At 31.2% G+C, this 27901-nt stretch overlaps 1 protein-coding gene across 2 annotated transcripts in view; it reads right to left on the bottom strand.

The window, feature by feature from the left end:
• LOC100878605 (uncharacterized) overlaps nt 1-27901 on the bottom strand; it is a 352447-nt gene that overhangs the window by 275329 nt on the left and 49217 nt on the right. The gene's annotated exons all lie outside the window — the stretch shown is intronic.

Below are 27901 nucleotides of genomic sequence, written 5' to 3'. Positions count from 1 at the left end.
TAAAATCTGTACGCGTAACCGCGCTTTCATGTTCGTAAGAAATATACATTCGACTTTTAACAACAGCAACAATCCGTATTAGTTTTGTATGGTCTCCAAATTTGGAGTGGTCCTTCAAGTAAGGAAATAGACATAGATAATATAATACGAACAAATTTAGTCGGCGCACCACGTGCAATATACAACAAGGCTCAAACGAATTTATTTTCAAGCACGAGCGTTAACAGTATCGTTTATGCGTGATTCGCGTCGAACTCTGCCGTACAGAAAAGTAGTGCCTCGTAAAGTTTCGTCGTGTTCACGAGGTTAAAGAACATACATCTAGGTACTTATTTGGTAAGCTGATGTTTGGTACTTTAGGTGTATACGTTGCATCCTCAACCCACACCTTCTAGGCGTTGGATAACATGTTTCAGATTACAGATCCTAAGGTTAAGTACCACACTAAAGTTCAGCAGGCGCTGTACGTTGGCAAGATCACTTTTGAAATTTCTGGTTTCCGTTTACTCGGTACAAGTTATAGTTGTGCTTCTTTTTGAACCTATTGAGTAAAACTATACTGTACTGTTAGTGTCTATAAGACACCACTAAATCTAAATAGTATCGAATAAGCTATTGAGATATGTCACGTTAATTTGTGTAAGATTTCAAAACTTTCAGAACTTTCGAAAATTCGAGTCTTGTATTAATTTTCTTTTTAATTTTATTTGCAATATCTGATAGCATTTAAGATTTTAATTTTGATACTTTTGAAGTAGTGTACTATTTACTTTAATGTGCTAACTAGGTGAGCTTTATTATTTAATAAAACAAGTTTTCCTCGATTCGTGTCTATTTAAAATAACATGAGGTGAATGTTACATCGCCGACAAAATTATTGCCATAAATATTCACATAGCGGAAGCGCAAATTCGTTATCATAAAAGCTCCTCTTCCCTTCTTCCGGCTTTTTGTAAGACGCTAGCATAATTCAATTTTTAACTATGCGTACCGTTGCTAATTAACACTTTTTAACTTTCATTTATTTAAAGTATGTTAGATTAATTGTGAAGATGATGATATGCATATATTAAAAAAGTTTCTACTGATTTTTGTGTCATAAATCCTACGTACCAAAACAAAAAAATTGCAATATTGCATTATAAATAATAGTAATACGAAAAACTATTTTAATAACCTCTACATGATGTTTATTATCAGCACCAGATGTACGCCTTAAAATCATTTAAGTCTTTACTAGTCATTTCTTTGATATGTTTAATAGTAACGAAAATATATTAGATGTTCGACTTAAACTTAACAAATTAATTTTATACACTAATTTAACATAACTATAATATTAATACTGATTTGTAATGCAGTGTACTTGGTACTTCATGGAGTACTAACTTCAAATTAAACGGAGAATTGTTTATAATTTCGAAAATACTAATTATTTCACGTGAACTATTGGTCCTTAAAGATCTGAATCTATTTTTAGCGTACAGTATAATTGAACAGCTACTAGCTCTATATTTACATCGAAGATACTTTATTTCCTTCATCGAATGAAATATTCAGTAGTTCCTCCTTATTAAAATATGCAGATCTGCTTGGCGCATAGATCGTCTGAAATTGTGTTCCATCTTATGCCAAGAATATGCTTCTTACGCCGTGAACGTTGAAAAATTGCGGTTTCATTCCAATTAACGTTTAAGAGCCTCGGTAAGAAAGAAATTGCATATCCTTCTTAAGTGCAATTTAAGACGTTTACTTGCACATTTCTGTGTGTTGCCTGAATTAAAATTGTTCAGATGCAAAGGATACTCGACAGCCAAGGCCTCCTTAAAGAGACTTCGCAATAATAAATACTTATTATATCTTTCATGAGGCATTCATTTATTGTTAAGTACCGAATTACAGTACACAAAATGAATAAAATGCAAGTAAAATATAGAAAGACGATTTTACAGATTTTTAACACTATTTCTACCAGGATTTTGAGTATACCTATTTCGACCGAAAAGTGACTTTTGACAACTTTTCGTTTGAATGCAAATAATTGCCAAAAATGTGGGTATTTCAAATTATCAGTTAAATGCAGATAATTTGAGGAATATATTTATTGATACATTGATGTGTTTTTATTAGCCATTATTTAATCAGGTTGTAAGTTCTAGTTTAATTCATCAATCTACAAAATATAAATATAGCGGTGTACACTGAAGCGCAACATGGCGGGAAATAAGCGAATATCAAAGTTATGCCGTAACTCCTGTATTTTCCGTTACGACTGAAATGGGGACTTTCTAATATGATTATAGTTGATATGATGCTGCAAACTGGTCTTGATGGTTATATGTAAAACGGTTTAAAATTAGGCACTGTCACAAAATCCTTAATATGTCAAAAGACGCTTCATAGTAGAAATGAATATACCATATGCACATTTTTAGATCTAGCATGAGCTGGAAAAAAATGATACCACTGAAATAATTTAACAACTGTTGTATGAAAAGACATAAAATTAATTGTGGTGAAATGATTCAACTTAGAGAATAATTTTAAGTTCAAATTTGAAAAATGTGTTTTGACACCTCTTGGTAGAAATAGTGCTAAAATTCTTAATTATTATTATTTGTTCCCGTTCTTGTTATCGTTTTGTTGAAAATATATTGTTATAACTTTAGTGACACTTATTTACTGCACCTTGAGTTTTCCTACAGTAAAAATAATAAGGTAAGCAACTTGCTTGGTTTCATTTTCCTCTTTCCTGCGAGCACTTTTATACAACAGAGCTGTTTAACAACATACTGCCTTCTACTGAAAAATTTATTATTTAATAACTGTTAGCGGGAATGTTAGCATACAATTGTTTGGCTAAGTAAATTGAAATAATTGTAATAAACAAATTAGTATCTTATTTACTACATAAACAAAATTTAATTATCATAAATTGTAATAAATTAATAAAGTCGTGATCCTTTATTAGGACCAGCTCAAGAGAGATAAAACATAGGATAGAATTTTATTATATGACGCTTCAGTTTTGAAAGTGGTGTAAATCCATCTTTTCATATATCAAGATATCTAAGGGATCTTCCGTTTGAATCAATTTAAAAATATTGACAAACGTTAATCGATTCAAGTGATGTTTTTAATATTACAAACCTGTTAAATTTTATTTATTTTTTTATTAAAGAAAATAAACAATGTTTAGTTCCAAATAAACTTATACCACTTTTAATAATAATATATTTATTATGGAAAATAAAAACAAGAGGAAATTCAGGTCTTTGGCCTAACAGAAATTTTTTAAAGTTTTTAATGTAAATTTTGTAATGTAAAATAATAATAATATCAATATTTTAATGTAAAATAATAGTAATATCAAGACATATAAGTACACGAATAATCAAGTTCATTATGAATTAATTTCACTTATATTTGAAAAAAAAATAAAATTAAACAAATGTAAAATGTAAATTACGGCGTTAAGATAAGTAAGACTAAAAAAACCAGTTTATGATGTAAACTTATTTTTCGCATACATATACTTAGCATAGTGAAGTATTCATGGATTCCTTTATTTTATTAATCCTGACAAAAAGTGTGATATGAATATTCATTTATTTTGTAGCTTATTCAGAAGAAATAGTAAAATATAGTTTGAATGCGACAATATGTGGTCAACAGCCACATGAATTTAGGATATCTCTGGTTTGCGTACTCATTAATATTCAAACAAAAAGACAATTAAATTTGTTATTAATTTAACAGTGCCACCGCCTTATATATAACAAAAAAACCATGACAGAAGTTATCCAACAAATGGAATAATTTTAAACAAATTTTTGTTTGAAATCTTTCTAAAGCAAACTAAGAAAAACCACACACTTTAAGCTAATATTTAAGAAACTAAAAAATGTGCTATTTACTCAAATGCGTTTCTTGGTTATTTAGCCGGAATTACTCTACTTTCGTCCAAACAGAAAACATGCACTACCATTACTTAAACTATGTGCATTTGTATTTAGATTTAACGAGACTGCATATCGTTTTGTATATACAGTGTGTCTTACAGCTAGTGTGGGTCCCTGAAATGGGGGGTAGCAGACGTAACTCTGAATAAGATTCCCTTTGCAAAAATGGGGTTTGAAGCTTCGTTTTTGAATTATCAACCCCTTGACTACGGCAGACTTTGATACGCACCGATCGTATCATACGGCAGGAATTAAATTAGGATGTGCGCCGAGAACGGCGAACTTTTGGAGAGGGATGGATTTTTGTAAAAACGTCTTTCAATAATAAAAAAAATTGAATTTCACTATACTAAAACAATATTATTTATTTCTTTGAACTAAATTAGTATAAATATTACGACTTTAATATTAATGTAAAGTGTCAGAAAGCCAAACTGCGTCTAGCGCTTATAACACTCTCAGTATCACAAACGCAAAATTTCTGAGCGCCTATAGGCGCCCATAGTAGTCAAAGGATTAACGAAAAACACGGACCAATCAGAGCGCGAGGATTACGCGTGCGCAGACGTGAGAGCGACAGCTTCGAACCTAACGGCTGAGCGCGCGTAATCCTCGCGCTCTGATTGGTCCGTGTTTTTCCTTAATAATTCAAAAACGAAACTTGAAACCCCATTTCTGTAAAGGGAAATCTTATTCAGAATTACGTCAGCTACCCCCCATTTCAGAGACCTACATTAATTGTGAGACACCCTGTAGATCGATTATTTGGAACATACATATGCAAAAGTGTATTACAGTACCTACAATATGAAAAAAATGAACAGTCCGTAAGATATTTCAAATTTTTGTATAAAATATCCCATTTTTTAATTCAAAATATCTCGTAAATTGTTTTCCGTTTCTTTTTTTATGTAGAATATTTTCACAACTTGACCTTTGTACAAAAATATCTCAGTTTAAAAAAAATATAGGTGACCTAATAATCTCATAAAATAATACCCATAAGAAATAACTGTTTACATGAACTCATTAAAATAACGAAATTTTGTGCTGAAAAGATTTTTCGTAGATACAATAGCGCAAGTCATTAATGAGGGTAAAATTCCGCAAGCTTCTTCTTGTATGTCATATAATAAATGTCAGATACTTCCAGAAATTAATAGTAATAATTATAACGTTAAAACAACGTTGGTTTAATTTTTAAAGATTTTTTTAATACCTTCATTAATGATATTTTTTATAACTATTTTATGTTTTAGTTTCAAGAAAAATTGATGTTGTAAATTATCATAAGAACATCCTTCGATCTCGAGATAACAGCTGCGATAAGGTGAAGTCGTAAATCAAACCATTAACAAGCGGCACATTACGACCACACCGACGCTCAGGACAGCATTACTACGTTTCAGAATTCTTTCTTATATTGCATAACATATATTGACACTCTACGAAACATTGCCTTGTACGGCCATATTCTGGCATTTTTGCACCTTATCTCCCCTTTTGAGACTAAATTTCGGGTTTCTTCACGCTTCAACGTGATTACGACCTCATAAAGATCGCCACCTTTCCGGTATAGTAAATCTATTTAAATAAGCACGAAGAAGGTCTACTCTTGCGGATTATATGACTTGATTCTACACTATGGATTTACCTTGCAAATTTATTTTACCTTCTAAAGTAAAATAGATTTATAAAAATTTTACCTTGTAACATTTTATTGGGTTGTTCGAAAAATAATATATAAATATTTTAATGAAATATTGACCATTTTGGTCTGTTGGAGTATCGCGATATTTCATCAGATGTCGCGAATTAACACGATCGCTATTCTTTTGGTAATGCATCGCGGATCGGGAAGTCGCGCATTTTGGCGCCAGTGCGAGTGAAGACGCTGTACGAAACAGTCATATTGTAAAACACACACTTGAAATTTATAATAAAACTGCGCAAAACCAACATGGTCCAATACCTTTTGCCATCTTTCTGGTAATAGCAATATTCCACGCTTACGCAACTACAAAAAATTGATCCAAGTGATTTTTACTATGCTCATTTGAAACATTTTACCGCTTAAAAAATTTTGTAAAGACCGCAGCACGTAATAATTCGAGGGTGCTAGATCTGACGAATGTGATGGGTGCGGTAACACCCATCCAAGCTATAACAGTTTCTAACGAATTATCAAACTCGCGTGAGGCATGACGTTCTGACATCACATCTTCTACACACACGTCACGTAATTTTTTTGTTCTTGCTCGAACAACATTCTTACTTTTTTGCTAATAAAAACCGAAATGCTACTTTTGATTTTCCATATTTAATTGGACAAAAAAAAACAGTTGAATAGATTCAAACAAAATTTGTTACAAATTAGATTTAAAATGCCAGCTGTATACACATGTAATGACGATGTTTAGAATGAAGTTTGTTAATTAAAAAATACTAGTAATGCTTCTTTACAGAAAAAACGAAATTACTGTCAGAACAACCAAATATAATGTATTAGGAATTAATATCATTATATTCGACATATTATGCATTTTCTAGCAGAAACAAAAATTAAATATCTTTTATGTTACAAAATTTGTTTTGATACTAAAAATGCAAACATCTTTCGAAATCAAATTTCTTAATAATTGCGAGTAATGGAAAATGGGTCTCAAGGTCTGAAACTACTCTATAAATATCACCCAACAAATATTCCAAAACAAAGTTCGTATTGGATAGAAATTAATAACGAAACTTCAGAACATCGATTTTCTGCGCTTTCCGAAAGTACGAATCTTTAAAAATGTGCTAGTTTATAGGTTCGAAATATCCTTGCCTTTTTAACGGCATCGTAACCCACGATAAACGATTAACTTAGAATTTACAATACTAAATGGACATTAAATGAAATTAAATGGAAATGAAATGAAGAAGAAATTAATCAATTGTCTCATCAATATTATGTATCATTGTCTCTCGTAGATGTTGATCCACGTCAAAAATGTTGTAGAATCTCGTAACTTCCCGAAAAAAGTAAATTGCATTATTCAAACTTTTAATGGGTGTCATTTTGATAAATTTTGATTTATATGCATAATTTTAGTGCGAGGTGCAGGACGCAGAATCGTTTCCTTCTCGACCGATCAATAAACCATCCTCATCCCCTTTTGCGGAACGCAAACGCAAAGTCCACGGCATCGGATAGTGCAGTATGTGCAACGAGGTCACACATGTGCACATGCATTGGTGCGTAAACTTGTGTGGAACACTAGGCGCCACGAAGCTCCGTCGCTTGGGTAGGAAGAAGGAAATTAACGGCCAAGTTCCCTACGATGACCTTAATTCTCGTACGAAACACAAGATTCCTAGAATGTTTTGACGAATCGTCGGTTTATAAGGGTACATCTGTTATGCCGCATTTTCTTCTTTCGCATTAATTCTTTCACCGTTAAATGTCCGATAATATGCGTGTTATACACAGGGTGTCCCAGTTTTTTACCAACATAACGTACAGGAATAAGAATAAATATTAACGTAAGATTTTAAACACTTTGTAAAAGAATAATAATGGAAGCGTAAAATGACTTCGGGCTGTTTTTCTTCGATACCACATACTGCGAAAGTTTACCTAGTATATTCTACGTTTATTTTAATAGCTTTTAAATCTTTTATCGAAAAGTTTCAACAAATATAGAACATAATATTCTTTTATTTGATATTATACAGGAATAAATTAACAGCTTTATTTTATTTTTATTGGCTTTCGATAAGGCCAATGTTTATTTCTCTTATAACTTTTAGTAACATATGAAAAACGTTTAATAATGTTTGTAGAAGCGTCTTTTTTTCTTTTATTTAAAGAATATGCTCGTAAAGTTTTAAAAGTATAAAGTAAACTAGATACTCTGCATGTGATATTGAACAACAAAGCAGTTCTTTCTCATTTTATATTATTTTATGATTTCATTAAGTAAACTGTTAGTATGGCATCTCCCCTTATTTTTATTTATAGAATATGTTTATAAAATTTAGCGATAAAAAATTGAGACTCCTTAATATAATTTTTATCGATTTTAATGAAACGTGCACTTCACTAAATAATTTTTAACATTGATAAAAAATATTGTATTCGAAATTGTATAGAAATGAAAATGCAAGGTTTTAAAATTTATCAAATTTGCAACTATTCTTTCGACAATATTTTTGCTGTTTGTAGTCGAAAATTAATATAAATTAATACCAAGGAATATTTTATTTGTTAATATTTAAATGGATATACGTAAAAATATGAGCACGCGTTAGAATCATTGTAATTTATAAAATGAAGAATAAAATAATCTGCATTATTGATTCACATCATTATTAATTGATATCACACGCCATATATGTACACAAAAACTACAATGGTTCTGCCATGCATTCATATTTTCATATCCACCTAAATGTCAACAAACGATACAGATTCCTTGTTATTCGTTTAACTGACTAAAACTACAGTATTGTTATATTACGAATAATAGTACACAATAATTGCTGTGCATGTATTGTCCGGTAATAATTATTGTTATGTTATCTCCCATCAAGTTTTGAAAACAGCAAAATGGTTGAAATCAATTTCAACGAATATTTACTGCACGCAACTAGTGAAGAAGTTTGAAAGAACTACGTGAGACACGTAATAATCGATGTAACGTGAAATATTAAAATAAGATGTTGATTTTTATGGAATACCTAAATATAAAAGCTTGCCTATATTGTATAAAATTATTAAGAAATATAAATTTAATTAGTACATGGCACTAATAAATAAGTTATTTACATAAGTAAATATGTGGTATATTATACGTTTTATGGTAATATTTTCTATATTAACGATAGTCAAATGGAAAAAGTAAAAATTAAACGGGGACAAAATATTTTTGTTAATGATACTAAAAAAAGTAAGTTAAATTTGAAACGACCCTAATTGCAGTGATCACCAACTTATCGCAATTGATTTAAATTACTTACTTATATTAATATTGTTAAATTATCATATATTATTAATGATATAATACTGATTTTTTATAAATAAAAAATTTTAATTTTCCATGTTTTTCTAGTAAATTTTTACATTGTTTCAAATATTATGAACATAAAATTATATTTCTAATGACTACTGTCTATTACCTTATTAAATTTACGTTACTATGAGCTGGAATCGCAAATTATTGACATATCTTAAAAATGGATAACGATTTAAGTTGGAATGAGAGACACTTGCCTATTGATTATCTCCTAAAGCATTTTTTGGTAAATATTTAACTTATATGAATTATTGTAGTATATTGATTAACGAAAAATACGTGGTGCTGAAACGTTTGATGTCAAATTATGAATTAAACTTCCAAATTATAGAGAATGCTTTTCATTCTAAATTGTTTTCTGAAGTGCACAACTTCCGTTATTATAACTTCTATTTGACATGTTCAAAATGCTAATCTTCACGTCTAATTTTACAAACTTAATTTTAAATCAATTATTATTCAAACACATTGTACATCTATCTTTATTAAAAAGATTACACATTTTATATTGTAGCTGTTAAAAATTGAATTAATTCTGTTGGAATTCCCTTTAGATATTTTTTACTTTCGTTAACGCTTCCCTCATCGCCTTCCAATCGATTTTTCTCCTCCTTCTACGATATGCAAATAAAAAAAGTATAGAACTTCTCTGTTCTTTTCTGTCGGCTTCACCTCTCGAGCAAGTACGCAGTCCTATACAAGGTGTCCGTTTTTATTTTCTTTAACCAGCTAACTGTGGCGATCTTTTTGCAAACCGCGCACCAGTGTGTGTCGCGATAATCAAGCGATGACGAGTTAGCTCTCAAAAATTTATGAATCCATCTCAAATCATTTACATTATTTATTTGTTTATTTCATTTCGTGTTGACCTCTAAACATTTTAAACACATTACAATTTACGAATATAATTTAGTTTTCACCAAAATTACAATTTAAGTATCAAACTGTAACAAAATTTTACGCATGACGGATATAGTTATCATGACATAAAATTCTGCCACATCTCCATGACGGATACAGTCGTCAAACACACTTAACTAGTTAACACGTTGACTGTCACGCAGACGCAGTTGAAAATTATATTAGATAATATGTTTGTTTCTAACAAATCTTACCAAATATTCTCACATTATTTAGTTATATTTATTACTCATAGTTTCAAATAATTGTCTGAGCGTTAGCGAAGTTGTCTGAGCGTTAGCGAAAACTATAAGATGAAAAATGTAGAGAAATTACCCACGCTAGGGCCAAAACTACTGGACCAATCTCAACCAAATTTTGAACTTAGCATCCTCATGGCATGGGGCATTGCAGATGAAAATTTGGTTGAGATTGGCCCACTTTAATCCACTTTTTTACCTTGCAATCTTGAAACCATTTACACGAGAGCGACTTGACAATATTCAAAGGAAACCATCCGTTGTTGAACGGAGAAGATTTATGGCATCAAGAGATTTGTAGTTTTTAAATACATCCTACTTTGAATATAAGTTGTAAATTATCTTTTCATATTGTTTTCCGCATAAATTGCTTGAATTGATTCCATAATTTTCACATATCACAAATTTCATCCACAAAAATAAAAAAATTTTAAAACTTAATACAATTGACATAATTTACATGAAGCATAATCGATAAAATAAACAAACTAAATATTATCAAAGTTATAGAAGTTTTTAACAGCATAAAATGAAAAAAAAAGCTCGAGGCTAATGCTATTTATATCTTTGCAAATCATAGAATGAACGATTGATTTTTATTGGTGTAGCACAATCAATCTATATACGCACGCTCAGACTTCACTGTTATCAACAGTAGTCTAGTTAATACGAATATTTCCAATTAGGTTAGTGGACAAATTCTTAATAATACAGATGATATATTTGTATGGAAGGTTAAGCACCACTCACATATGGGTGACGTGGCAGTTAAAATTTTGAGCAAATATCTCAAAACAGCATAATACAAAAAATGTTTCGGTGAAAAATTATGCGGTACTGAAGAGTACATCCTGTACTTCAATCTATATTTGACTTTGCGATGACAGAAAAGTCTTGCAAAGGTCGTGTTCAAAATTTTCAATTGAAATAAAATATCTTTTGTCACATGAATTATTTCTGCGAAGTGTTCTACGTAAAAAAGTATTAAAGTATAGCAACAAAATGAATGCTTGTGAGATATTTTAAATTAACAAATAAAATATTTAGCAAGGATATTTTATTTAGCAAAGTGACTGTATCATCTTGTAGTCCAACATTTTTTATATAAAGTGAAAAAAATCGATGTATGTAAAAAAACATGTAAATCTATTAAAAAAGTAAAAAAAATGCATTTGTTTAAAAAATAAAATCATATATTTTTTGTATGTACATATCGACTATTAAAACAAACTGCGTTAGGAAGTATTAGTGTACAATATCAAGAAAATCTACAGTCAACGATATATTTCAACCTCTTTTTAAGAAGTATATTTATTTAAATGTCGCATGCTATTGATTCTTTTTATATTGTATTTTAATACTCTTTTACGTGGGGTACTACGAAGTATCAATCCATGTAAAAAAAATGTTCAATCTTATTCAAGAATTTAAGTAAACTTTGCAGGACGTCTCAAAGTCGCCACAAAGTCAAATGAAGAGAATAGTGCGCATATCTCGACATTATACATTTATCTCAAGCATTTTGTCGTATCGTTTATATCTTTCAAGATATTGCCAGTGCAATTAAATTAGGACACCCTGTGCATTTATGGCATTTATATTGCTCCTCCCATACAATATCTGTGTAAATGTGGTCGTAAAGCCGTAGAGTATTACTACGTTTCACAGGTTTCGCATGGGACCTGTAACAATATGCCTGGTTTATTTCCTTCGAATTCACTTACCGATCTAACAGAAACACCAATGTATATTGTCCTTCGATTGTAATATTCAGATACATTATCTATTTCAAAGGTTTTTGTTGACTCGTGAGCAAAATAGTCAATTTTTATATTGAAAGATACTTTCGAAAATGCTCACTTCACACGCAGACTTCACAGCGAATGAATATTTGAAAATGTTGGATAGTGAATACTATGTTAAAGTTCCATGTAACACTTATTATATTTACTAATACAACTATGAATATTTTAAAGTATAAGTTTGTGAATTTTATCGGACGGCACGTAGAGGATTATTTTAATGTTGTTCGTATGCTGGTATGTTTGTATCTGGTCTTTCTCGCAAAATTTTCGATCGATGTTAACTTTTCCTTATAGTGGGGGCTTTTTCTAACGACGTTTCTTATTGGTTATTCGAGATTTTCTCTATTTTGGGGAAATGACATACATTTGGCGGGGACTACCGTTAGACTCAGGTAGGTTCTCTGGAGCTTCGATGTTTAGGGCGGTTAAGACTGTAAATTTTTTAAACTTTCCTAAATGTGTAAAACCGGTGACCTTTTTTATGGCATCTATAAGGGTAATTATGTATATTACTGAACTTTTTGGCTTTATGATCTTAGAAGGTTTCCTCGAAATATGTTTTTCAAATTGTCCTACCTGAATAGTTAAATTTTGTTACCTTGGGAGGTCATGAGTCACGTAAATGAATTACAAAGTACAATATTTGTTACGCAGTAACAGTTTTATTGATGTAACTTATTCTGCAAAAGTTGCGCAACGTATCTTATTTTAACACTATTTCTATGAAGAGGTGTCAAAACACATCTTTCAAATTTGAACTTAAAATTATTCTCTAAGTTGAATCATTTCTCCACAATTAATTTGTTTACTTTTCGTACAATAGTTGTTAAATTAATTCAGCGATATCATTTTACTCCAGTTCGTCGTAGATCTAAAAATGTACATATGGTATACTCATTTCTACCATGAGGTGTCTTTTGATACGTTAAGGATTTCGTGATAGCGCCTAATTTTAAACCCCGTTTTACATATAGACATCAAGACCAGTTTGCAGCATCATATCATAATCATATTAGAAAATCCCCATTTCTGTCGTAACGGAAAATACAGAAGTTACAGCATAACTTTGATATTCGCTTATTTCCCGCCTTGTTGCGCTTCAGTGTACACCGCTATATTTATATTTTGTAGATTGACGAATTACACTAGAATTTACAACCTGATTAAATAGTCTCTAATAAAAACACATCAATGTATCAATAAATATATTCCTCAAATTATCTACATTTAACTGATAATTTCAAATCTTTTTATTGGCAATTATGTACATTCAAATAAAAGTGTGTCAAATAGGTATGCACAAAATCATAGTAGAAATATTGTTAATACATCTCCGTAGTTATCTCCTAAATTATTCATTATTTGAAAAATGTTCCGTTGCGAGAAGAACATATTGATCTGAACGTGAATCTTCTGTAAGTGAAACTACCTCCAAGATTTCACAGTTAATTTTTTTTAGCGTAACTGCATATTCTTTTATACAAATCGGTTTGAAGGAACATTCTGCATAATACATAAAAGATATCAGTAATGCCAGAGATATTTTAACTAAAAAACTCAGAAGTTTTATCAAGATTTCGAAATGTTTTGCGAATTGTTGATTCTTTTATTTCCTAACCCATTATTTCTTGACGTAGAACATTTTGAAAAATGGATCTACGTTAAAGCAGATATGCAGTTGAATGTTAAAAAAAGAAGTGCACTCGTATTTCTTTTTAAAAGAAAAAGTGCACTCGTGTTTCAATTTTTAATGGAACTGTTTGTAACCCAACGTTGCTGTATGAAGCATTCTACGTAGAAAAATGTTTGAATACAATCTCAGAAAAATCAAATTGTGAAATAAGGTGAAGTGGGGTATGTGCAGACTGGTTTTTATAAATTTGCTATTTAAACGTAAGTATTTTCAGTCTGCTATATAAATACTTAACATTGTGGATACCGAACGCTTTGCACAATTACTATTATTTAATTAATATTAACTAGGACCTTAATTTTCCTTGTACATTTCAATTTTGATGGGAAATTGTTTAAAATGTCAACAACTCTGCACTATCCCCGAAAAAGGGGTAAGAGCATAACTTGAAGTTAAATACTTTGAAACTTTATTTCATGTGCAATGGGACAAGAGTAGAACTATTAAAAAAATCTCCTATAAAATGCTTTTTATTGCATTATACAAGTACTCTATACTGCAAACAAGTATTCTCAGCTGAAATATAAAAGGGGATATAGTGAAATAAAACTAGGAAACAAACATACTAAATGGAGAAATTTCGCTCATATTGTAATAAAAATAGCCTGTATACACACTGGCCCCGTTTACGAACTTACCCCACTTCACCTTATTCTAACTTTCGATATGTAAATCCATTTTAGCTTATAAACCGTTGATTTTTTTAAACAAAATGAGGCTCTACTTGTATTTTCATCATCGTGTGTCCATTTATTCACATTCGGTGAATATTAATTCTACTTTCCTTTTGTTTTTATTTTCAAACAACGACGAACTTCTCCTTAGAGAATATCATTCTCTATGTTCAAACGTAATAAAAACTGGAAGCAAACAATTTCCTTGATAATACTATGCAGCCCATATTCTGTTAGAAACTCAGAAAATGAATGTTAACCATTAAGATTAATATCCTTTATGCTCGAAATTTAATATTTTTCTTATCAATGATCTGTAATTCTGATTCTAATACCTCATTTGAAAAACTGATTTTCAACGTTTGGAAATCTCTCCACAGGGAAGGAAAGTCGATACGTTCTCATTTGGCAAGCTATGTGAATCACTCTGCATATATATGTATACGTATACTTATAAGTAATTTGTCTCTGATCTCTTCTCAATTTTCCTTCCTCACTCTAGTTTCCAAAAGCATCATTATCTTCTGCTCCTTCAGGGTCCTTCAAAACTCCTCATCTTTGTTCATTAGCTCTACCACATTTTAAAACGTCAGTCTTCAGCCTCCGTTCTTTTTTCTTCCGTGCTCTTCTCGCTTCATCTTTCTTCACTCGATCCCTCTGCATTCTTCCTGAAGAGCTTTCCTCTACTTTTCATACTTTTTATTTCCCCCATTTTATACTTCTCTCTTTTGTTTGTCGTTTTCTTACTTATCCTGCATTTTCGTCTATTTTCTGCACTCAACCCTCGGACGACAAATAATTTGATCATTTATATACGGTATTTAAACTCTCGGTTGTGTAATAACCGTTTTACTACATGCATTCAGTATGTTTTTTGCAACTGCAATTCGTTTTGTGAATTTCTTTGTCTTTTAGTACTATTTATACTTTTTCATTTATGTAAAAGAACGTATAATTGTAATTGACATTATTTATGGCAAATTTTTTCAACTTACAGAAATACATTCTTGCGACATATATTTTAGATAGCTATACGCTTTTCTTCAATATCATATTTACATTTAATACTATGTTTGATATCATTCCCCATGATGTATGTATACAGAAAGCAGAAAATAAATACTTGGCAAAAAATGATGAAAAATTAAAAATAATTTATGTAATAAATTAACTTTAACAATAAAGGAAATATGTATACTTTATCATATACAAATAATTTTTCTTATCCATCGATCAGTGAATTTGGAACAGAACTGATTCGTACAAAAAAAAACTGCAGATATCGCCATGTGAGAATTATAATATGTTAAAACTTGTCAACAAAACAATTATCTGATTAGACAAGTAAATGTTATTTTGAGAATGGTGGAAATACGTAAGCCATACGATTATATTGAAGAAGGAAGTGAAATCTACGACAGTACAGCCAATAAGACTAACGTGCATTCTTTCTATCACTGAATAGTAAAGCATTCAATAAATGAGTGAGCTCGCTGGTCTATGTAGAGGTACGTTTTTCCAAGAAGCGCTCATTTATCGAGGAGTCAATAATGCGCATGATCGCCATAGACAGCTAAAGTAAACCGATGTTTAACTGAATTGCGTGCTGTAAAGAAACGATTAGTGGTCTTATCGTTAATGAAACTTCGCTTAAAATATTTTACCGTTTTATTGCACCTATATAACATTAACAGGAAAATAATATAAACGACCTGTTAAAAATATTAGAAACAAATGCTATTAGAAGAAATATTAAATTTTTGAAAAACTACAAATGTAAATATTAAGAAAAAAAAATGCTTAGAGCAATAAAACTGGAAACAGCAAGTTTAAAACAGCTAACCAGTTTTCAGTTCATTTAAATTTATAATATTCGACATTTATGCTTCACTCAATTGGTGGCAATAAATGAGAATTTATACACTGATTTGTTTTTGGAAAATATTGGAAAGAATGAAACGTTTAAACCTTGCAGAAATTAAAGGACGGGTGCTGAATACACATTAATCTCTATTTCAGAAAAAATTTTCAATTTAATTATTCTTTTCTGCACAATTTCGCAGAAGTTAAAATTTATACACAGAAGTTTAATTTCTCAACTCAGAAAGCAACTGATGTCTTTTAAAGCTATAATAAAGCACTTTATCTTGCAGTATTTTGCTGAATTATTAGCCTCAGGGGAGCTTTGATGCGATTTAGTAAATTCATAGTTAATGACAAGCATGATGATGGACTTGACATCAAATATTACTTCAAGATTCACTGCCTGTAATTTGTCACTTTTCCGATGTTTCTTATTTCCATACTTGTTTGCTACACTCTTTTAATTTTATAGAGACCTCTAATCTGTCTATTTATTCCATTATACAAATCTGGGGTATTACTGCTTCTTTATTCGTCTCTTATTGCATCTCCCTCTTCCTCTCGCTCTCTTTCTCTTATTAATCGTGCTTTATTTCTGTATCTTTTATCAGGAAATACGCCATTCTATCGATTTATTGGCATCAATAAAGTGTAATAAGGCTATTCGTTTTTAATCGATTCTCATGCTTCACTTTGCGCGGTAAAGAAACGTAAACTGTAAAAGCAGAGCAGTATTAAACTGCATAAGATTCCCGCAATAAATGAACCAGTTCTTTTATCATTTTTTACTCTTAACGGCACAAAATAACCGTCTTGAGTTAGCATAATATAATTATATTAACAACCTGTAACTTAATAATTAATTCCTAGTAGCTATGTTGTTATATTTCCCCTGTAAAAGAAAAATATACAGGATGTCCCAATTAAGTTGTCATTCTAAGATATCTCAAAGATATGTGTGTTTAGGCCCACTATTAAGTTTTAGAATATAGTTCCATAGCGAGGGGTCAGATCTTCAGTTAGTTTCTTTACCTGTAGCAGCAATATCACCCAATGAGTCGTTGCATTCTATCGAGTATTTTAGTTTATTGCTTTACATTTTGTTTGGTAAATTTTGTTGTAAGTTCAATATTCAATTCACAAAAAAAATTTTTTAAAATATCTTAAAATATCTTTGATGTCAAAAATATTTTTACTTAAATAACGTTACTTTTTATACGTTATATGGTTTCAACAATCATATAAATTGCTTCTGTTATAATTACAAGAAGAGCCTTATTGACTATTAAAGTGAAGTTGAAAATTCACCGTAAAAAAAGATATCGATTTTCAGACTATACAAGACTTTTTAAGTAGTGAGTAAATGCTTTAGTAGAACTGCGTACAAAATATTTCGTATGACTCTCCGTTGAACAGAATTATTTTTAAAAATAATTTTCAGCTAGACTTATGCTCTTTTTGTTATAATTATTATTTTTCTGACAAAACACGCATAAAGTAAACCGTATTAGCACTCAGTGTGAAATATATTCTATATCCAAACATCGCTCTCACAACGCGTTAGAATCACGTACTTAATACCGATATAATCTTGATACCTGTATTATCATGTATGTACATAGTTACCGAACGTAGCGAGGATTGTGGGACGACACGATCTGCATTTGTTTGTTTGTCGGGTTGTTTGCTTGTCTGTACCACGTTACATGAGTCTGTTGACTTGAAATTTTGAGGGTAGATCGTGAGACACCCCAAATTTGCTAAACAGATTGTGGCGACGATTTGACAAGAACCTGTCATGAATATCGATTTTCGTCGTGTCGATAAAAAACCGTGTTTTTGTATCGTTTTCGATCATTTTTGACATATCAAGTCAACTGGAACCTTGTTAAAAGCTCTATAATTCATTGTTGACGGCAATACTTGGTCATCATTGATGTTAGTCATCGTGAAATCGAAAATAATTGTATTTAGTATCATTTTCGCTAGTTTCATACACATTTATTCGTTTGGAACGACTTTAAAATCTCTACGTGTCGTTATTCTAGCTGTTTATAGCACATGCTCTAAATTTTGAATACATATTTAAATTCGTGTGAGGGGCCTGGTCTACAGACCCTCTAGCATCTTACTTTCAGTATTACAGCAACATCAATTTCATGCATATTGATACTAAATTCTTGTCCAAAAATGTTTTGCAAATAATACTATAATAAAATAAAATTAAAAATGTTACCGGTAAAAATATCGATATAATCTCATACCGGTATTTCTGTATTTCGGTTTCCTGAAGATTATGAAACTACGATCAAAAAATATCGGTCGATTTTTTGAATAGTTGACATTTTAAAGAATTTCCCATCAAAATCATAATGTACAAGGAAAATTAAGGTCCTAGTTAATATTAATTAAATAGTAGTAATTGTACAAAGCGTTCGATATCGACAGCGTTAAGTATTTACATAGCAGACTGAAAATACTTACGTTTAAATACCAACTTTACAAAAACCAGTCTGCACTTACTCCACTTCACCTTATTAAAAAACTGAAGTTTCGTGTTATAGTTCATTTCTCAATAACCATTATGGATGAGATGAATCACATCAACAAAAGTTATATTTTGTCATTATATTAATCTATCATAATTGCTTTGAGTGATAAAATTATTTTGAAATACAAAAAATGTGTTAAGAAATACCCTAAATATCAAGTTCAGTATTTCAGCCATTGTACGTCATCGTCCGTCACTCGATTTGATAGAATCATGAATGTTCATCCGTATTGTGTAATTAGTGAGAGATCAAAACCCACAATGGCTAATCATGCAAACCAGCTACAATGATGTAAATGTAGTTCAATGGATTCATCGAAACAACTTCTATTCACAATATCTTGTTCTCCGAAATTGAATTACTGCAACGTAACACTAACTGATTCAATCACATTCATTTTATATAAAAGATAATATATTTATTTAAATTACATGACTTTAAACAAATTTGAATTTTTACTTTTGACGATCGATCATTAAATTTGCATATAATAAATTAACAAAGTTACGTAAGGATAATTGCAAAAAATGTTCAATATCTACCCCATATACATAGTGATAACAATTAATAATAATTAATGATATTTAGGAATATAAATTAATAATTATTAGTAATAAAAAAATTAATATATTAATAAAATAGTAATAAAACATTAACAAAATATATTGATCTTTTAAAAACAATGTAAGTACACGTAGAAAAATTATTCATTTTATACGTATAAACGCTTCTAGAAAAGTGTTAAATATATGATTTAAACAAGTCCTGTACTTTTATAAAACCTTTCAATTCTTAATAAAATTTAATTTGTAATCTGACTAAAAATGAATGAGTTCTAACATTTATGTCAATAATTTTCAAATTTCATAACATGCGTGCAATTCGCAGTAACTAAGAGCCAACATACATGATTTACCTAATGTTCCTGCGTGTTCACTTCAAAATTAATTATGGTACTTAAACTAACTGATTCAGGTACAAGATTAGGTTTCCTGAATACCCGAAGGTGACAGAAATCTATAATTTCCATAATTTCGGATAGCCGATAACGAAATTAGCTGTTTCCATTAACCTCAGCGAGTCTATGAACCCTCCGCTAGTTGCGCGTATATGTATATGTATCTACGAAATACACGATTGACATTTTGCAAAATAATTATAAATTTAATAGTTCCAGAAAATGGCGATTTATAGTAGTTCTCGGTAAAAGTTTCCCAAAGCTGTTCCTAGAAATGTAATCATTATTATATGTATCGATTTTACTGCATATAAATATGATTTGCAATCAATGTTTTAACATAAAAAAGCGGGTGATTCTTCCAATTAATTTCGTAAACTCAAATATTTTGAGTAAATATTTTTAATCTTAATTTTGTCGCTAACCATACCAAAATTTAACATATAATACATCTAAAAATTAATGCATACAATTTTTTTTAAGATATTTTTGTTAACTTCACAAAGCTGCTAAATCAAAAACAGAAAAAATTATTATAAGAACTTTTATACAGGATGTTAGATAGATCGATAGGAAGTTTGCAAGGGATGATAGAACAGGTCATTTAAACCATATTTAGTTAGCTATGCATTGGCAGGCAGCTTCGTTCGCTTACCAAGTGTTTAGAATCACATTCAGAAAAATTTTATTATGAAATTTAGACAAAACACATTCTGAGAATAAGAAAATATACAAAGGAGTTTAGAATAATCATTGTTGAAAATCGGCCAATGACGGCCGAATATTGAATTTAAATATAGAGCCAATTTACTTTTCTTTTGTTTTTCAAGACTGCCAACTTTCTTTTGTGTTTTTTTCGTTTCCTTATGTTTGCCCGCACTCGGCAGAGTCATCGAAAGTGTTACGTATTAGAAACATTACTTATCCCTCACTTTATAATTTTATTTGTGTATTATTTTTCATATTAAATAAAATGTGTATGTTGGCCGACCTCAGTTAATTATATTTTTATTATGAGTGTTCCTGAATAAATTCATAACAATCATGATACACTTTCTACAATCGTTTACTTCGGAAATGTGCGGTAATAAACGAAATTAACAAAGTGGCCAATACTTCAAAAACCATGATATTTTGCATGAAAGTATATATAGTTAAATATATTCCAAATGTCCTCTTCTCTCATCTCTTACAAACTGTCTATCGACGTACCCATTACCTTGGACAGTTAATACCGCACGAACAGCCACAAGAAATGTTAGTACCTACAATATCCCTTAGCTATCGATTTTGGGAAAGATTTATTGAACAGTAAGTGCGCGAGAATCGTAGATGTAGGATCATACGATTAAGGACAAAATGAAATAAACGGCACATAGGAAGCAAAGATTACACCGTAGAAAACCTCGTAACTTTAAATTAGTGATATATCTCCAGTGACAAAAGTATATCTTACTTAGTACGATCGAGAAATCTCGTCCATAACTTTTACAAATCTGACCTAGACTTAACCTGACTCAGTCCTAACCCAGATTTCAAATTCGATGCTCCAATCTCCAGATTACCGACTTAAATTTTTAGAAAATGTGGTATACATCTATCTCAACAGCAGTTGCAAAAATGCTTAGTACTGTTTGCTTTTAAAGTTTTCTCCCAGCTTTATGCCAAATTTATATTGACACATATAGCAATAACGTTTGTAGCATCGATTTTTATTTATAATATAACCAACCAGAATTTTAATTCATTTAATTCGACAGCCGCCTCAATAAAGGTATTATAGCTGAATATGTTCCAAATGACTCCTCCTCTAATCCTTCGCAAGCTTTCTATCGACCTTCTTAACACCCTACTAAAATAATAAAAATAATAATTTATAAAAGAATGAATTTATTTAATACATGTATCTGCTAGATACAACGCGATCACATATATTGCAAATAATCACACGTCTAATGAAGAGTTAATTAAATGCACCATGGCGCCTATTTATATCTCATAATGCAATAATTTCATTTATTTACCGAATTCGATTAATTCGCAAAGACGCAAAGCTACTTAATATACATACAACCGTACGAGTTCAAGCCCAACATGCAACAAGCGGATAGCTTTAATGCTACCTCATAGTTTTTTCATTACAAACATGGCACGATGCCAAATCCCCATCCGGCGTAAACGTCGAATTCAAAATTAATCATTTCTTGGCAAGCCAGGTACTCTCATGCGACAAGCAGCTTGCTGTGTGTGATAAACATGTCAAAAATACCAAAGAAGTGGTGAAAACATTTTCATGTTCTCCTTCATTTTGTTCATTTATCATGAAAAATTATTAATCCATGATAAACGGAAAAATGTTAATCTAACAAGGGATTTTGAATTATTAGAATTATACCTAAAAATTGTTTTCATTTAGGAAACATTAGCTTATTTCATTTAGGAAACATTATTTTTTATTATTAACGTGAAGTTTGTAATACTAAGGTATTATAAAATGAAGTGATATAAAAAATTCAGTAATTATGTAGTGTAGGTACTTTTCCGAAAGTTTAAAATAATGAATCGATTGATTATCACTGTCAGAGTCATAACACATATTTTTAAAAATTCCAAAAAAATACCTATTCTGCATAATTACCAAAAATTCATTTTCATTGATTTTTTATTGCTGAAGTGTATAGTCTTATTAAAATTTTAAACGTTTAAAATTTATACAAATTTTGTTCATTATATCATTGTCGTTCAATTTATAAGCTTTTATTTCTTTTTGTAGAAATAAACTAAAGAAGACTTACATAACTGGGACTTTTCGGACAATAAAACATATTTACTTTGATCGAGAACAAATATTACATACACTAGGATATAGCTTGGCTATTAACCTTTCAAATGCAGTGCAAACCTAATCTTTCTTATTATAATGGTTTTAGTAAATACTTCTACAAAATGAGTGAACTTATTACTTTGATATTTATAAATTTCCCTTACAAGATCTTTACTGTTTGAAGCCATGGATACTGATAAAATTAAGTTACACTTCGATAGTGCCTGAAAGAAGATGCTCAGTATACTGTCGATCACATTTACACATGTATGTTTATATGTATGTGTATGTTCACTTCAATTTTTACTAGCTTATTGTTATGGCTAATACATCTTTTTTTCTGCAATACAATTTCAAAACACAGGAAAAGCATTGCTAAGAGAAGATTTTATAATTTTTAAATAAATAAATAAATTACTGTCCATTTTAAAGAAGAAGCTACTTGTAAGTTGTACAAAAGTACTTATAAGTTCACTTAGAAAAACAATTACCCAAAAAATTCGAATTTTCATCCTTATTATGTTTTCTATTAAATATTTTTACCCATCCCTTCTCACTCTTTAATGACTTCTAACTCTTACTGTGTCGAATATTTCCATTCTTTTCATAAATTGGATACACTAGTGCTGTCCATTGTTAATGATATTTATCTCTCAAGGACATTCTAGCCATTTTAAACTTTGCATGCTGTGATCGTTACATCACGTTCATGTACTTGCAGCTGTGATAAATGGAAGCATTATCCTGCTGAAACTTGAATGATATTTCACCACATTCTAGAAGATGAGAGAGCAAATGTGATTTTATATTTACTTGGTATTCACGATGTATAATTCACTTGTAATTCAGAGTTTCCCAGATACGCAGATAGCTTTTTATAGTAATGCATTGCCTTCACCAAAATAAGTGTCAAATAAGGAAATGCTAATTTTATATAACGGTGTTTTAAATTATCTATGGAAAATAAAGAAATTCAGTTTAGTTAGATCAAATGGTTTTAATCCTTTGTACTCGAATTTTTACTGTTCGCAAACAGCAACTTTAAAACTTACTAGTTAAAAAATTGAATAAATTCTTTTGAGGTTAATTCTCTACTAATAATTTCCACATCACATTATTCTCTACTAATAATGTGATGTTCATACATCACATGTGTAATATTATAGAATTAGTTAAAAAATACTTATTTCTAATTATGGAAAGTTGCAGCACAGCTATAACATTTGCTGAAGTCATCCTAAGCCATATATGTTTTTAATAAAACAAACTACAATTCGTAATTAATTTTCAAATAGTAAAATTGTTAAAAAGTTCTGTACACTGATACTAAAACAAGATCTGTATCGACTTTGTTGAGTATTTATCAAAACCAACTAGAATTTACTTCCAAATTGATGATAGATATCAGCAATGGTCTAGACAGGCCTACAAATCCTCGCTCATATTGAGATCATGCTGAAATACAGTAAATATTCGATATGTGCACAAATGATCTGTACGATATGTGCACCAAAGTTATCCCCACCACTGGGGGGAAGACCCCTTCAGACGCCCAGAAGCTCGATCGCCGAGAAATGTAACATGATCCGGGTTCGTGTATATCCGTGAAGCAATACATATACAAATATAAAACTTTTTTATTTTTGACTTTTTCGAAATCCAACTTTTACCAATAGATTCTTTACATTTTTCTGATTAAAATGAGACCAAACACGACATAATTTGGGCTATATTTACTGGTTTAATTGACGATGAAAGTTGTTCACGTCGAAGAGGATAGCGAGTCAAAAAGAAAGAGACACTACGATCGTGGCTGTCGGCAAAGATCAAAAGTCTGTTCAATTGTTCACAATCCTAATACGTTGCTAACTTTTTTATTTTTTATCAAATTTTTATAAAACTTTCTCTATCATGTTCGTGACATTTTCCTGATTAAAATGAGACCAAACACGACGTAATTCGAGTTATATTTACTTGCAATATCTTATTAGAGTAAAATCATCGATGTACGCGTAACACTTGAAATTACAAGTAAATATGTCTCGAAGTATGTCGTGTTTGGTCTCATTTTAACGACAAAAATGTTACAAATATGATGGAAAAAATTTCACAAAAAAAAAATAAAAAATAAAAAAGTTTTATTCTTGCATTAGGAGTGTCCTGGTAGGTCACTGTTTGTTTACGTTCAGTCTCCTTCGCTCGAAATGTAGGAACTGTACGATATCTGCACCAGTTCGGTCTCGAGAATGGTGCACATATCGAATATGTACTATACATAGTCTAAATTATTTAGTGTTTAGTCTTATTTTAATCGGAAAAGTATGAAGAATACATTAGTAAAAGTTGGATAACGAAAAAATGGAAAATAAAGAAGTTTTATTCTTGCATTAGTATTATCCCTCACTATGTTTCCGTTTGTTTACATTGGGTATCCTTCGCTCGCTGTCCTTTTCTACGTTCGGCAAAACATCAATCAACGTAGGAACTGTACGATATCTGCACCAGTTCAGACCCGAGAATGGTGCACATATCGAATATTTACTGTATTATACAATTGAATACTGAACTATGCAACCAATATTATACAATTTGCGGATATACTTCCGAATGACTCGCATCGTGTTGAGTGCTGAAATTTTGTATGCGTATAGAACTTTTCATGAGAATTCCATATGTATTTTCAAAATTAACGGGGCTCTGACGATTTGTGAGATATTCGTATTTCAATGTTTGAATTGCTTACATAATTGTTCATGGAAACACTAATGCAAAAGTGAAATACACATATCAAAACCTAACCTAACTTAACCTAACTTAATCTAACTTAACCTACCCTAACCTAACGTCATGGACATGCTGAGCGCGACGCCGATTTGCTATGGTTTACGCTCAGCCGGCAGCGGGCGAATACTTGGCGGCGCGAGCACGACATTTGTGATGGGGAGAATAAACAGAGGATTATTTTGTTTTACTTTATTATGTTCCTTTTGAACTAGAACAATGATGCCGCTACAAGTAGAACTGTATACACACTTCAAAAAACAGGAGGAAAGATACATAAAAGGTGCTCAACGTGTTAATATTGGAATTAACTTGAAGTGTGAATGTCTTGCGAATCATAAGAGACCCGTTGATTTTGAACACGGATATGGAATTTTTGTGAAAAGTTGTATATGCACACAAAATTTCAGTACTCAACTCGATTCGGAAGTACATCCCAATTTGTAGTTCTTCGCGATATTTCGGTATTACTCTTTACCAGAGCCAGATTGGCTAAAAATAATTTCAACCTAAGGTAGACTTGCACCGCTTTCAAAATAAACGTCCTACCAGTACCATTAATCACCCGAACTTCCATTGCTCAAATATTAGGGGTTTTCGATTATTTTTACCATAGGTTGCTTACAGATAAAACTATCACATCAAGTTTTATCTATTATTATCATTCACTTCATTTGTTTCAAAAATGTCCCAATTTCAAACTAAATGACATATCATTGATACGAAAATTTAATGTCATTTATATTATATTGCTCGCAAAATATTCTCCTTCTACTTTATAAGATCCTGTTTTTTAAATCACGAATACTTTCTGGTAAACCGATTTCGAAATCCAGTTCAACTCCTCCTGCGATTTCTAATTATGTGTTCCCGATTCGAAACGACGTGGTTTTAGTGCTCGTTCCAGGCGACAGAAGATAAAAAGTCTGTTGGCGACTTTTATCGTCGAAAGCAATTTGCAGCATTTTTACAGTTATAGATGTCTTCCTAAGATTAAAGCAGATTTTTATGCCCGTTTTCTGCTTGCCGAAATCACTCATCTTCAAGAACTACCAAAGTTACAGCTCACAGTTAACTGCAGCGGTCAATCCTTGACCATCTACAATTACCACGAAACTTGGCACGCATGTAAGAAAAAAATCGAAGATCATATTTCGTGTGTTTCATTTGTTTCCGTTGCTCGTAACGTCTTCTATACCAGGCGTCCCCAAAGTTTTATACAAATACAAATACGCACATTGTATACAAATATCACTGAAGGGTCACTGTTTAGGAAGCAGTCTAATCTTCCCAGGATATTGCACTCCTTGTTGTGGCGTTTGATCGAAGGACCACCCAGTTGTGAAATTGGGAATGAAATAAATGTATTCTGATGCTGGTTATTATGGTTTATTCCGATTGCCTGTGTGGAGCGTGTGGGTGTAACTGTGTGTGTTAATGTACATATTTATTACAATATGTATCGTGTCGAAGATGGTATCTAAATTTAAACTGAAACTGTAGACTGCGAGATTTGAACTCATTGGAAAAACTGAAGTTGTAAACCTCGCACCCTCTCTTGCAGTACGCCCTTAGCGCGTTTCATTAAGGAAGGGGAATACGAGTGTTTTCAAGGTGGGCAAAGTTAGGACCCATGGCAAGGGTCACAAGTGGTTACTAGTTATTGTCACCACTCTCAATGGTGACCGTCCCTGCTATTAATTTTGTTGGGAAAACCCACTCTAACAGCGATGACCATCCGCATTGATGCAATGCTGCACTCGTTAAATCGCTGAAGCTCACATGTTATCATTTCCGGAGTGATTGCAGCACTCTAATTATTCTTTCCTTCATATCTTCTGCAGTTGTTGGATTTTGGCAGTGCACGATATTTTGTTTTATTATTATTTTCCTCTTATAACATTTCTTGTACGTTGTCACTTGTTTGGCATGTACGTTGGGAGATTTACAATTATTATCGTGAGGAATAGAAACACTTAATTGAAAATTATTTAGTTTGTAGCATGGGGGAAGCAGTTTTGAAATGCCTATTATTTAAACTTTAAATGTACTTTCGACCTATACAATCTTTTTACAGCAAAGATTTACTTGCACTCAGATATCGCGTCCACGCTCTTGTAGAACAGACTATAAATCGTTCAAAGACAAAATAGTATCGGTTAATTGCCCTCGATGACCCTTAAAAATACGTTGACGCTAATAAACATGTAGAAGTGAGTGAAAATAAAGGAATTGTAGAAAAGTACAGCTATCTGATATTCTTACAATATTAACCGTTTTATACGAAGTGTATGTACGTATATAAGATGAAGATTGCATCGGCGGACCACAACAGGTGAAATCATCGATTCAGATCGTCTGTTGATACAAGTTAGGTATGTACATATATTTGCACGAGCCGCAAACTATTAAACTAGCTGGCAAGAATAGAAGGGTGAGCGCTGATGGAGAGAACAGAGAAACTTTCGAACCATTGTCACGTGTGTTCGAGAAGAACGGAAATTCAAGGGAGACAAAGGCAGCTGAAAACTGTTGCTTCTACTTCGCGAGAGATCGCCAAAGCAGCGATAAG

The sequence above is a fragment of the Megachile rotundata genome, chromosome 3 (genome assembly GCF_050947335.1).
Source record: "Megachile rotundata isolate GNS110a chromosome 3, iyMegRotu1, whole genome shotgun sequence".
Classification (NCBI taxonomy): Eukaryota; Metazoa; Arthropoda; class Insecta; order Hymenoptera; family Megachilidae; genus Megachile; species Megachile rotundata.
The sequence above is the reverse complement of the archived record's forward strand: the minus strand, read 5'-3'. Positions and strand labels throughout refer to the sequence as shown.